The sequence below is a fragment of the Micropterus salmoides genome, unplaced genomic scaffold (genome assembly GCF_014851395.1).
Source record: "Micropterus salmoides isolate LMB-PRFRI ecotype aquatic unplaced genomic scaffold, ASM1485139v1 Ms_hic_scaffold_3666, whole genome shotgun sequence".
In the NCBI taxonomy this organism is placed as follows: Eukaryota; Metazoa; Chordata; class Actinopteri; order Centrarchiformes; family Centrarchidae; genus Micropterus; species Micropterus salmoides.
In genome coordinates this window covers 1-14,506 of record NW_024043002.1, presented here as the reverse complement: position 1 = coordinate 14,506, position 14,506 = coordinate 1, and the positions used below count along the sequence as shown (strand labels likewise).

The window sequence follows — 14,506 nt, the reverse complement described above, 5'->3', positions numbered from 1 at the left end:
AGGTGCCTTCGAGTATGCTGGGTATGCCGTCACATGATACGACATGGCACGACACCAATTAGGATTGGATTAGTTTCATTCATACTTAAGAGGCAGGCGCTCGAGGAGCTTCCCCGTAGAGTCGTTTTCAACAACGCAGTGTCTCGTTCCCTCCTCAGGGAACAAGGGTTCCAGTTGTAACCCAAGACGTTTTGCAGGCTTGCAAAGTGTTAAAAAAAATAGAAGAGTGAGCTATATCATTTCCTTCTCATCTTTAGAGTTTCACATGCTCACAAGGCTCAACCCTAACTGTCTGACCTGCAGCCTCTCCCCGCCTCTGTGTGTCTGCAGAGTGCCTCCACCCCACACTTACACACGTGCGCGCGCACACAGAGCGAAGTCAGCCAGCTGATCAGTGGACATTACCTACGCTGACAACAACTAAGCTTGTTAAGTAGGCTACGTGGTGCAATAAAAACTTAGCGAGTAAAAAGCCAATACTTTACCAACACACCTGTTGAATAAACATGAACACGCAAAATGCAATATTTTAATCTGCTCAGTCTCTCATCCACTGCAGCTGTGTTATGGTGTAACACAGGCACAGTGCTAGTTCAGTTAATAGCTAATTGATAAAAACAAGTTAAAGTGAAAGTTGTTATCTTTAGTAACTGTTCAGCTTAGTTTGCCAGTACATTAAAATATGGCAAATTATAAACTCAGCTTTAGGAGACAGACCAGCCCTCCTCTTAACCAGCAGCAGCAGAGCAGAAGGAGGACAGGGAGGGAATGAGTTGTTGATTCTTTCTAAACTATTATGTTGTTGTCAGAAATATGATTTATTTTACTGACATTTTAGATTTTTTTCCTTTGCTGTTGTAAATCCTGTTGCTGCTGTAGAAAAAACATTTAGTTAATAAAACATATTGTATTATTTTTTCAAATAATATATGCAATTATTTAATAATAAATAGGACTGATAAGAACATCGATAAAGAACTGAACCAATGAGGATTACCAATACAAGCGTGTCAATAAAATCCTTATGACCCCAACTCGTGAGAAAATGTCCGGCCCATCTCCGTGTCCTGGTTTTAAAAACCATTTACCATATATATAGATTTTAGTCATGGATAGTGAAATTAGTGTCTGAATGAGCACTTAAGAGATCTAGTAATAAGTACACACACACAAACGCCTAAGTGCTCAACAAAGAGTTTACTATTGAAATGTTCTCTACTATTTTAGCATTTATAAGATGTCCCTTAGTTTTTAATTAGTTTTCATGAAAAACTTAAATGAGTTACTTATTAAAGTGACTTATTGACTCCCAATTTTACTTTGAAGTTGTTCTGTCACAGTCATTGTCTTGTTTTGCTTCTCTGTATCTATCTGGGTGAAACTAGTTGAGTAAAAATGCTCTAAATGCTCTAAATATGATCATTTTGATATCAAATTTTAAGAGTAGAGAGAGGGAAGCTTCAGTGGTGCATGAGATAGCAAAATAAAGAGGTGAGACAAATAGCTGAACATGATATATTTTTTTATTGATTCAACTAAAATATAGAAATATATCAGAACTATGACATCATCAGGGGGTTTTTGACATCATCATTGGGGATGTGTCAGCACCTGGCGTAGGGCGTAGATCTTCACAGGTGCACCCCACAAACAAAAGGTTTGTTGATATCACAGTTGGCATCGTTGACATAATCTTTTCCTGAGGACAGATTTTTTTTAAAGAATCAATAATTGCACATTAGAGGCCTCAGATACAAAGTTCTCACAATGAAATTGTTTGCATTTTCTCAATTAAGCATGTAAAACTGTCTTCATATAACACTCAATTTATTATAACATGATTCATGGTTGCAAATGAAAGCACATACTGAAAAACAGAGAGTAAGAAAAGTAAACATCCAACAATGAAGGGAAAAGCCAACAATAAAAGGTTTCTATCAGATAATTAAGTTGTACCTGAAAAGTTAATCTCCATACAGTTCTCTCTTCCACCAGCGTTGTTGGGTTCCCCTGCAGCCCAGCCTTTGAAGTCATACTTGAACCATCACTCCACAGCCACACACCCTCCTGAAACAAAAGGTTTTAAGAGAGTTTATACATTTGGTTGGAGTTTTTTCAATCATGTTTCAGCTGGTGCTTTTTATGAAGGGTTACAGTTATGTCGTGTTAAAAATAGTCCACATAACACTGGTCAAATTACAAAAAGGTAGATTACAAACAGTATATACTCAATATCAGGCACACAGAGGGGACAGCTAAATCAGATCCTGTTTTTTGTTAAAAAGGCTCACCTTTGCTGCGTCGTAGCCTCCAACCCAAGCGTCTTTATCTACACCAGTCACTTTACGAATCATTTCTGATGAACTTGTACTCGTCTGCGGTTTGAAGGGAAGCCAGATTCCCACCGAAAGACGTGCACAAACGCTGAAGAAAGAGACAAAGTGAGAAACAAAAGTGACAGAAAGAGAAATAAAACTACTAACAGAGATGGATAAAGAACATCATCAACTAACATCACACTACATGAACATGCTTGAACTGTGTGTACCAACAGAGTGGACAACAGAACAATGGATCCTGTGTAAATTCAATAACCTTCATATGGGAACTTCTACTGCTAACTGAGTGATCACAAATACAGTGTGGCTGTTATAACTGAAAACGTACCTCTGCATCAGCCCACTGCTGTTCACTGTTGTGGAACATGTAACATTGTTGGCCAAACACAGTCCAACCGTCAGGGCAGGTTTCATAGCAATGATCTATAACACAATTGTAGATGATTAGAGGACAATCATGCAAAAAGCCTCTGGTGGTCCAAAGTCAGTGGAGGTCTGAGAATATTGATCCTCAGCACAACATTTATGGACACATTAGAAAAAGGTAAGTAAGAAGAAATCTTAGGATCAAGTGCGGAAACAGCATTTCACCTCCACCACTCTGAGAAACACTAACCTGATTCTGTTTCACTTGATGCCTGTGAAGATACAGAAATATTCTGATTTGTCTCTACTTGCAACTTTAGATTTGAATAAAAAAATACAGGTGACAGGACGCTGAGTTTTATTTTTCATAGAAGTAGTCAATCATAAATGTGTTTTGTCCACTTACTTGTATTGCATTTTAAAATGTTCAGTTTTATTAATGTTGAAAACATAATGTTGGACTGTAGAGCTCTTGCAAGACCGGTTTTATGTTTATTATTAAATTTATATTTTATTACTTACATTGGCTCCAATACACAGCCCACTGGTCAAACAGATGACCGCAATGAAATGAAGAGCTGATGCCATCTGTGTAAAGACAATATGTTAATGAAGTAATACACTGTAGATAAGTATATGCATTATTTTAATGTGAATGTTAATTACAACATAAAAATGACAGCAATGCTATTTGGTGATACAGGAAGATAAAATAACAAAAGTTGTAAGTTTTACAGAAACAAGGAATTATAAAGAACTGCATGAAAAGGGGTTTTCCCTGGAAGTGAACACTAAAATAATAATGAACAGATGAAAACTCGTTTCTGTAGAAAGAGCCGTACCTTGTTGTGATGATCAGATGAGTTCCACTTGCAGCAGTAGCAGGTAGCAGGGTGTAGTTGAGAGGGAAACCCAGCGTTTATATACCATCTCTGGGCGCTTCGACTAACACACCTGCAACATGTTTTTCTATGATCACATGATATTTTTGACTATTGTAGGAAAAAACATGTGTAATCTGTTATGTACATAGCCCTATAGCTATCACCTACAGCATGTACTTCAGAAATTCAAACAGGGGTCTGTGGAGTGATGCTACCCTGTGGGTATTTGCGATTTATGTTTGCTAAACCTCACAGTCCAGTGCAATCTACTAAGAGTTACAAACAAGGACTATCTGGAAATTAAGCACACATCATTGAATGGCATTTTCTCGGACTCTCATCATCAAATCATTGTAACTAACCTCATAAACCCACCATGTTTTCCCAAACTCAGATGATTTGAAATCTATTTTAATCTAATCTCTAGGGCTCCAAGATTGCTATACATTCTACTTTAGTAAACCTCTCTTCGGTGCTTTATAATGATGACATTATTTAACTTTAACTGTAACATTTTGTTTGTACAATCAGTGGCACACTGATGTTCATATACAACAATTGGCAAAAAGCAAACTGCAGCCTGACTAGGCAAAGCAAGGCAAGTTTATGTATATAGCACTTTTAAACAACAAGGCAATTCAAAGTCCATCCATCCATCCATCCTCAACTGCTTATCCTGTGTACAGGGTCGCGGGGGGCTGGAGTCAATCCCAGCTGACATTGGACGAAAGGTGGGGTACAGCCTGGACAGGTCGCCAGTCCATCGCAGGGCCACACATAGACAGACAACCACTCACACTCACATTCACACCTAAGGGCAATTTAGAGACACCAATTAACCTAGCCTGCATGTCTTTGGATGGTGGGAGGAAGCAGGAGCACCCGGAGAGAACCCACGCTGACACGGGGAGAACATGTAAACTCCAAACATAAAAGCAGCAGGTAAATTTAAAATAGAAGCAGGATATAACAGGAGAGTAAAAGCTAAAGTTTAGTATTAATTAAGTTATTAATCTACAGCCTTAAATTTATTAAAGGCAGTGGTAAAAAGTAAAGTCTTCAGTCTTGATTTAAAAGAATTGACACTTTCAGCCAACCTGCAGTTTGTTCCAGATATATGGAGCATGAAAACTAAAAGCTGCTTTTCCAGGTTTAGTTTTGACTCTGGGGACAGAGAGCAGACCTGTTCCAGGTGACCAGAGAGGTCTGGATGGTTAATAATGTTGCAGAAGATCAGCACTATATTTTGGCCCTAAACCATTTAGTGCTTTATAAACCAACAGCAGGATTTTGAAATCAGCACCATGACATACAGGAAGTCAGTGTAAAGAACTTGAAACTGGAGTGATGTGATCCTATTTTTTGTGTGTTTCCCACAGAATGACAGCAGGGTGGGGGGTTATTCTAACGTTGGACAGGTTTGTGCAGCTATGATCACGACATGGAGGGAGAGAGAGAAAGATCAAAGATCAATCAATATGTGGCGGTCAGCGTTGATAATTATCCAAATTATAGGCTAATAATGGGAAGCTTTCCCAAACCACACCCCTTCACCCCCAAACAAAGCAGTCTCCCCCGACTTTTTAACTAACATCATATCCATGACAGCAGCAAAGAGTGTGGTTTTTACAAAGCATAAAGTCCAGGCCTAAAGTTTCTTTACACCACCGGCTGAAATAAAAAAATAAAGCAAGTAAATCCTGACTTTTAAACAAAAGTCTTTTTTTGCTGCACATGTAGCCTGTTTATAAGAGCAGTATTCAGTAGTTACAAAACGTTGCGTTAACGCCACTCTCTCCCATCGAGTCCAAGCATCAGTGACAGCAGCTGCCGGAGTTTCTTTCTGTAAGTTTCACGTTGCTGTGCTGCTTCTGCAGATGCTTCAATAAATCAGATGTAGAAATCTTCGCGGTTGAAATCTTTTTGCTGGTCGCACAGAGTTTACAATAGACGACAATGTTCTTTGCATCTTAGACTGTGACACAATAATGACAGGAGCTACTTACAGCTGTGGAAAGAACGTCTCTCTCCCTCGTTCTACATTCTTCCTTTAGTGTTTGACTAAAAGTGAACATGAAAAACAAAAGCGGTTGCCCCTGACTTGCCGTACAGTCGCGCTTATATGTCAAGGATGCTGCATTCAGTAAAGAGTAACGCAGCGTCACTTGCCTTAGTAACTAGTAGAAAAGTAATTAGTTACACTTCTTAGTTACTGGGAAAAGTAATATTATTAACACACATTACTTCCCAACACTGGTCATCTGCAGAATTATGGTAACATATTTTGTTGTTTATCATAATCTGAGCCAGTGGAAGCACAGGAGAGGCTCCAGAATGGAGCCTTGGGGAACTCCACAAGAAATTTTTGTTAGCTCAGATGTTTAATTACCTACAAAGTAGTCCCTGTCCTTTAAGTAAGATTCAAACCAGTTTAGTACTGTGCCAGAAAATCCCACTCAGTTTTCCAGTCTGGCTAGTAATATGTTGTGGTCAACCGTGTCGAAAGCAGCACTGAAATCCAATAATACTAAGACTGAAATTCTACCACTGTCAATGTTGAAATAGATGATAGTGAAGACGTTAACAAGAGCCGTCTCAGTGCTGTGGTGTGGTCGAAATCATGACTGGAAGACATCAAAACAGTTATTTAGCACCAAAAAAGGGTAGACTTGATAAGGACAGCTACACTGTTATCTTGGTCAAACTACGTTTCATTTTAAAACATGAAATTAAGATTGTTATAAAATCATTGATTAAAAATATTTTTAGACCTGATGTTTAATAAAGGTATTAATTTAGTGTGTTACATTATCTGCCCCACTTTTTGCAGGCTGTGGCTGACAAGGAATAAATAGTAACTTTGTAGCATATGTTGCCATTTTTCTTGTAGCCTGTACCAAACATCAGTTAGAGCTTCTTGTATTTTGTACACAAATAACTGGATGTGCTGTGCTTTTATATGGCTGGGGAGACAGAGGGAGATTTTGACGCTGTTGTGAATTGGGGGGATGGGCGGTATATGTGTCAAAACTGGCTGAGGACTTCAAGCCAGTGGTGGAAGAGGACGATGAGGGGGTTTAGGGGGGGAAAAAAGGGGGGGGGGCAAGGGAAGGGGCAGGGGTGAGTTTGGTCCTAGCACTAAACAGTTCTATTTCGAATAGGCTTCGCCCTCTAAGGCTATTACTATTGGGTTTACAATAGCACAGCACTTACGTCCTCACCTTGTGTATGTACAACGGTGAGACATCGACCATCGTCTCCCATTTTGCTTCAGCACTGAACTGTCTAAGAGCAGAAGATTACTAGCGGATCATGTATTCGAGCAGACTGGCTAGACCGGCATCTAAGAGCTGCTAAGTTGACGGGAAAGTTATTTCCCTCTTGCTCATCTGATCTTATCATTGTTATGTGTACAGGAGACTGTTGTGTTCGTTCGAATTCATGTTGGTCTTCTGTGTGGCTTGCCTGTCCTCCCAGATGCAGCCAGGACGGACGCTCCAAGGCGATCCTGGGACTCCCCCCTCTGGCTCCATTCTCCTAACTTGGAGCCTCCCCCGGCATCTAGGCCTATGTTTCTCTGGCGAGGCAAAGCTAACGTCAGGCTAATGTTGAGCTAACAGGAAGCTAAAGTAAAAGCTAACAGGAGCCCAACGTGAAGCTAACATACGGTCTGGATGGATCAGCCGACCGGGGAGACCCTGTGTATCCATGTTGCTCCACATTAGCTGCAGCTAACTACATTTAGAAACTGGATTGCTTGCTGCTTGTCCGACCCTCATCGCTCAGAGCAAGCAACTGGTATCTATGAGTTGGGACTGTGTGTGATAATGTTGTTGCTCTTTGCGTGCAAGCTGTTTTTGGAATAAACGCTCTGTGTCTATCTCAGTCAACTCAACCACACCAAGCACACGCTTCCCACACTGTGTGAACCGGCTGTTGTTAGCCACACTGTATGTCAGCTAACCTGCAGCCCAAGCTCACAGCAACAAGTAGGACACTGTTCAGTCAGAGGGCCCTTTTTACACACCCCTCCTCACAGAAACGGTCTGAATGATGGTGTGGGAAACCTGGGTTCAATTCCCACTGAGAGACATCCACCAATGTGTCTCTGAGCAAGACACTTAACCCCTAGTTGCTCCAGAGGCGTGCGACCTCTGACATGTGTAGCAATTGTAAGTTGCTTTGGATAAAAAGTGTCAGCTGAATAAATAAATGTAATGTAAATGAATGAGCCCCCGAGAGCTGACATTATGCTTTGTGTGAACAGAAAATACACACCCTGTACAGATATTCTTCTTTAAGAAATCTGCCAGCCAGTGTGTGATACTGTATTGTGTATGCTGCTCCACACATTACCCCCGTTCCCCTGGCATTGCCGTGCTGCGAGCTTAATCATGGCATCGCTGACATGGTCCTTCTGTTTACATCTAGGGGTCCCCCTTTTTTGTCACAGATGGCAGGCTGCATCATAATGAGCCCACGAAAGTGGCCATTACACTTCGTGTGGACAGGATATGGGGATAAATTTGTTTCTTGTAAACTGCAAAACCTTACGGTTGCACTTTACAGAAAAGCCGTTTTGAGATTATAACCGCGGTTTGTCACTTCCCTACATTGTGTGAGTCAGCTGCGTGTTCGTGGGACGGCTAAGAGGTAGCCTGGGCTTGCTGCAAAGCTGCACATTCTCTCCCACCATGCTCCCCTTCCTGACACGGTCAGGTGGGCCTGAACCCACATGTACGGCAACACCGTCTTCCCCACCCCACCCCCCTTGCCGGGGGAGTGGCATGTCAATGAGCACACTCGTGTGGCTACGCTGCCTCACCTGGACCCCTCAGCGACACTGTATTTTTATTTTTATTTTTTTTTCTATTTATTTATTACAGGGACAGTGCATATTCATAAACATTTCTGTCAATATGCCAGAATTAGCTTAAAGGCTATTTTTCATCTGCAGTCCCTAGACAGATGGTAAGAGTCACCCTAAAAAAGTATGCCCCTGCCTCCCTCCCCTCACCATAATAAAGCACCCAAGAGTGGTTTACTCAATTATAATGTATATCAATATTGGAGACCTAGAGATAAGCTTTTTTTATTAGTTTTTTAAAAATGTATCTGATTTGATGATGAGGTTTTTAGAGTCCAAAACAATACCATTCAATAATGTGTTGTTAATTTCCAGATAGTCCTTGTTTGTAACTGTTAGTAGATTGTTAAACCTCACAGTCCAGTGCAAACATAAATCGCAAACACCCACAGGGTAGCATCACTCCACAGACCCCTGTTTGAATTTCTGAAGTCATGCTGTAGGTGATAGCTATAGGGCTATGTACATAACAGATTACACATGTTTTTTACTAAAATAGTCAAACAATATCATGTGATCATAGAAAAACATGTTTCTGGTGTGTTAGTCGAAGCGCCCAGAGAAGGTATATAAACGCTGGGTTTCCCTCTCAACTACACCCTGCTACCTGCTACTGCTGCAAGTGGAACTCATCTGATCATCACAACAAAGTTCGGCTCTCATTCTTATCTACAGAAACAAGTTTTCATCTGTTCGTAATTACTTTTAGTGTTCACTTTCAGGGAAAACCCCTTTTCATGTAGTTCTTAATAATACCTTGTTTCTGTAAAACTTACTAACTTTGTTATTTTATCTTCCTGTATCACCAAATAGCATTGCTGTAATAAGACCTTTTGAAATTTTAATTTAATTTTTTATTAAAAATCACATTAAAATAATCCATATATGTATCTATGGTGTATTACTTCATTAACACAGATGGCATCAGCTCTTCATTGCCTTACGGTCCTCTGTTTGACCAGTGGGCTGTGTATTGGAGCCAATGTAAGTACAGGCCAACATTATGCTTCCAACATTAATGAAATTGAATGATCTACAGTTGTGTTATAGATTACTTCTTACTTAACTGTTTCTAATGTGTCCATAAATGTTGTGCTGAGGAACAATATTCTCAGACCTCCACTGACTTTGGACCACCAGAGGCTTTTTGCATGATTGTCCTTCTAATCATCTACAATTGTGTTATAGATTATTGCTATAAAACCTGCCCTGACGGTTGGACTGTGTTTGGCCAACAATGTTACATGTTCCACAACAGTGAACAGCATTGGGCTGATGCAGAGGTACGTTTTCAGTCAGTGCTTGAAGTGGAAAGTAGCAGATAAATACAAAATATAATGTTAGTATAATATCAATAAATGTACTGGTCACACAATAGAGTATTTGTAACAACAAAAGTTTATTAGTTGAGATTCAACAATTCAAATTTTTCACAAACAATTATGTTTTTGGATTTTACACCCTTGTGGTTAAGATTTGATTAGGGTTTGTATAATTTCAGAAAATGGTATAGTCCACTAATAAAGCTTACCCCTACTAGGCTACAATATTAATTCTAGTTGGACAAAACAGCTGTTTCACTTTTGTTGTTGTTTTTATTCATTAAATTATTGCGAAAAAGGCTTTACATTGTGTCAGTCTCTGATTTGTTAATGAACCAGTTCAACATTTCAAAAGTTTGATTACTGCACTGAAAAGAATCATAGACCCATTTAGTCATGTCAACTTACTTCTTCATTTTACCTCAAATAGCTCTGACAAGTTTTGGATTTTGAACTCAACTGTATGAGTTTTAGAAAGTTAAACTTGCATTAATTCATTGTGTTGACTATTTGACACTTTTGTCGTGTTGATTGATTGATCAGTGGGAAAAAAAGGCAACAGTATGAGGATTGCCTAGGTGCTGCGTCTTTTGAGTTTGAGAAAAACATATACATAATCAACTAATTATTAGGGTTTAGCAAGTACTCGGTTAAAACGAGTATCCCGTACAGAGTAAAATGTGTCAATATCTGTTTTGTTATGAAATATAAATATATGAATATAAAAAAATCAATTACTATTCTCTGAAGCTCAATTCTGAGGATGTTCTGTAAATGGTTTTCTAGTAAATATAGCAAGTTCTGATAGAAATTTCAGGCTTAAATAACTTCCAGTTAATACCACCCACTTATAGATTAAGCCCCGCCCATTCTGAGTACAGATACAGAAGATTTGGTGTTCTTGCTCACCCCTGCTAATTATACACTGCAGAAAAGTCATATATTCAAATTCCAACCAAAATATAGACACTTCTGTGGTAAACAAGACTAGTGCCACCGGTGGAAAGGGTTCCAGACAACGGCCTTAAGGCCCTTTCAGAAAGGAGGTGACATCGGCTGCTATTTTGAACTTTGACTGCGGCGTGCACAGGCGCACCAGCAAGCTACCCTGCCCCGTCACAAGTCATTGAAGATAATAGCACAGTGGTGCTGCTGTTGTTGTAGTCTGTCTTCAAGGCCCTTTATAGATGTAAACTGAAACAAATTTAGAATTTAAATCCCTTAACTTGAAATGGAAAGTAGTATTAATTTGGTTAAATTGCTTTAACTTGAAACTATGAGTTAGAACAACTTTCACTCTAGTGGTAGCATGAGACGGAGTCTACAACCCACACAAGTGGCTCAGGTAGTGCAGCTCATCCAGGATGGCACATCAGTGCGAGCTGTGGCAAGTCAGCGTAGTGTCCAGAGCACGGAGGCGCTACCAGGAGACAGGCCAGTACATCAGGAGACGTGGAGGAGGCCGTAGGAGGGCAACAACCCAGCAGATGCAGCAAAGGTGAGCATTTTAGCAAAAAACAGGATCTGATTTATCTGTCCCCTGTGTGCCTGATATTGAATATATTCTGTTTATAATGTACCCGTTTGTAACCTGACCAGTGTGATGTGGACTATTTTTAACAGGACATAACTGAAACTAATCCTTCATAAAAACCACCAGCTGAAACATAATTGAAAAAAAAAAAAATCCTACCAATTGTATAAACTCTCTGTATATGCATTAAGTCAAAGGCTAAAAAACTCTAGGGCTAAATAATGGTAAATGGAACTTTGTAGAGTTCAAACCATTAAAAAAAATTAAATTTAAACAGAAATACCAACTTACTAATACTGATACATGATCAGTTTTTCTTTTATCAAAATAGTTCCTGCTAAAACATGGTCACAGCAACATCTGTGGATGTTATCTTTAGTAACAGTGATATTATTTCGAAAGAGATTTTTTTTAAAGGTAATTTTTTATTTCATGTTTTAGCGTGACAAACAAAACGAAAACAACAAAATTTCCTTTATTGTGTTGGACTGGGACATAAGTCTCAGCTCGGCTTCTTCACAATCAGCAGCTGCTAGACTAGTGGTGAGAATGTATTTTTGATGTGACCTTAAAGCTTTTCTTTAGCTTTTCTTTTCCCATCGGGTACGCTGCTGCCACTGCCAGGGACAAGGGCAGGTGATTGGCTGCAATCTCCTTCTCTTCAGGACCTGTACGCCTCGAGGACTCTGAGGCGAGCAGGAAAGATTGCAGCTGACCCCTCCCCCCGGACACAAACTGTTTCAGACTCCCCATCAGGACCTAAACCTCTCGCCACAAAAATACTTTCTTCCCGTCTGCAGCTAGCCTCATTAACAAGACCCTGGTCCACTACTGACACTCCCCCTTGCAAATGATTCAAATGTTTCTGCACATGTAAATACTGTTTCATCTCGTGTCAGGCACAGACCTGGCACGTCACACATATTGTTGTTGATTGTTGATCTTTTGTTGTATATTTTATGTTGTCAGTTTAATATTTATATATATGTAAATACCTTTTTGTTTCAGGAGGGTGTGTGGCTGTGGAGTGATGGTTCCAAGTTTGACTTCAAAGCCTGGGCTGCAGGGGAACCCAACAACGCTGGCGGAAGAGAGAACTGTATGGAGATTAACTACGCAGGTATAAATTAATTATCTGATAGAAACTTTATATCGTTGGCCTTTTCCCCATTTTTGTTTTTTTCCTTTCTTCTTTGTTTTTCAGTAAGTGCTTTCATTTGCAACTGTCACAAATGTTATAACGCAGGTTTTTTATATGAAGACGTACGTAATTGAGAAAAGGCAAACAATGTCATTGTAAGAACTTTATTCTTAGGCCTTTAATGTGCAATTATTTTCTTCAAATAAATGTTTTTCTTCAGGAAGAGATTATGTCAACGATGCCAAATGTGATGTCAACAAATCTTTTGTTTGGCATGCACCTGTGAAGATCTACGCCATGTGCCAACACATCCCCATTGATGATGATGTCACACTTCTGATATATTTCAGTTGAATCATAAACAAATATATCTTGTTCATCTCTCTGTCTCACCTCTTTATATTGCCATCTCATGCACCACAAAACCTGTAGAAAACGGTGGAACTTAAAATGTAGGTGAGGCAGTCTAAAACAAAGCAAAGTAAATTCAGAAATCCTAATGACAAAGTAAATCCACAATCCCTAACATAAGGACAAATGGTGGAACACGACACATCCCTGAGATGGACACAGAGGAGAGAGGAGCAGACCAACTAAATACACCAGAGAGGTGGACAATGAGACACGGGTGATTCACAGTAAAAATCAGAAAGACAGGAAGCAAAACAAGACAATGACACCAGTGACAGAATTTCAAAGTAAAACAGGAAACATGAAACACTAACTCCAGAACTGTGACAGATTCAGATAAAACTCAACCTCACTTTTAATGGTATCTGATAAGCAGACTGGTTAAAAAGAATATCACGCATTGACGCAGAGTCAATAAGTCTCTGCGTCCTTAGGAACCTTTATTCATGCATTCTTGAATACACTAAATAAATAAATAAATTAGCCATCATCATCAATACTACCATATATTGGTGTTTTGGGCTGTGCTGGCTTTGACTCAGTTGTTGCTAATGCCCTCATCTCTGCTGTCTGTCTTCACCCATGTCAGTGCTAGTACTGGGGTTACCGGAAATAGTAGGTTACTAAGTAAGTAAGTTTTGATCTGATGTTTTAGCCAACTATAGACCTATACTAACCTTCCATTCTCTCTAAGGTTCTGGAGAAAGCAGTTGCTAAACAGCTGTGTGACTTTCTACAGAGCAATAGTTTATTTGAGGATTTTCAGTCAGGATTTAGAGCTCATCATAGCACAGAGACAGCACTGGTGAAAATTACTAACGACCTCCTTATTGCATCAGACAAAGGACTTGTCTCTGTACTGGTTTTATTAGACCTTAGTGCTGCATTTGATACCATTGACCATCAGATCCTATTGCAGAGACTGGAACATTTCATTGGCATAAAAGGAACCGCTCTAAGCTGGTTTAAGTCCTATTTATCAGATCGATTCAGTTTGTACATGTTACGATGAGTCCTCCATGCGCGCCAAAGTTAGTCATGGAGTTCCTCAAGGATCTGTCCTCGGACCAATCCTCTTACTTTATATATGCTTCCTTTAGGCAATATTACAGGAAACATTCCATAAGCTTTCATTGTTATGCAGATGATACTCATCATTATATCGTTATATCTATTGACATCCTGTCTAAAATGATGCAGAAAAACTAGTCCATGCATTTGTTACTTCTAGGCTGGATTACTGCAATTCCTATTATCAGGGCTGCTCGAAAAAGTCCATTAAGACTCTTCAGCTGATCCAGAATGCTGCAGCACGTGTTCTGACAGGAACCAGGAAAAGAGATCACATTTTCTGTCTTAGCTTCTTTGCATTGGCTTCCAGTAAAATCCAGAATAGAATTTAAAATCATTCTCTTACCTACAAAGCTCTTAATGGTCAGGCACCATCTTATCTTAAAGAGCTCATAGTACCTTACTACCCACCCAGAGCACTTCGCTCCCAGAATGCAGGGTTACTTGTGGTCCTAGAGTCTCCAAAAGTAGCTAGGAGCCAGAGCGTTAAGCTATCAAGCTCCTCTCCTGTGTGGAACCAGGTTCCAGTTTATGTTCAGGAGGTAGACACCATCTCCACATTTAAGAGTAG

The 14,506-nt window shown here is 39.7% G+C and overlaps 1 pseudogene; it reads right to left on the bottom strand.

Annotated features, from left to right (window-relative positions):
* Positions 1-1,505: 1,505 nt before the first annotated feature.
* On the bottom strand, positions 1,506-3,637 carry LOC119884782 (annotated as a pseudogene).
* Positions 3,638-14,506: the final 10,869 nt, after the last annotated feature.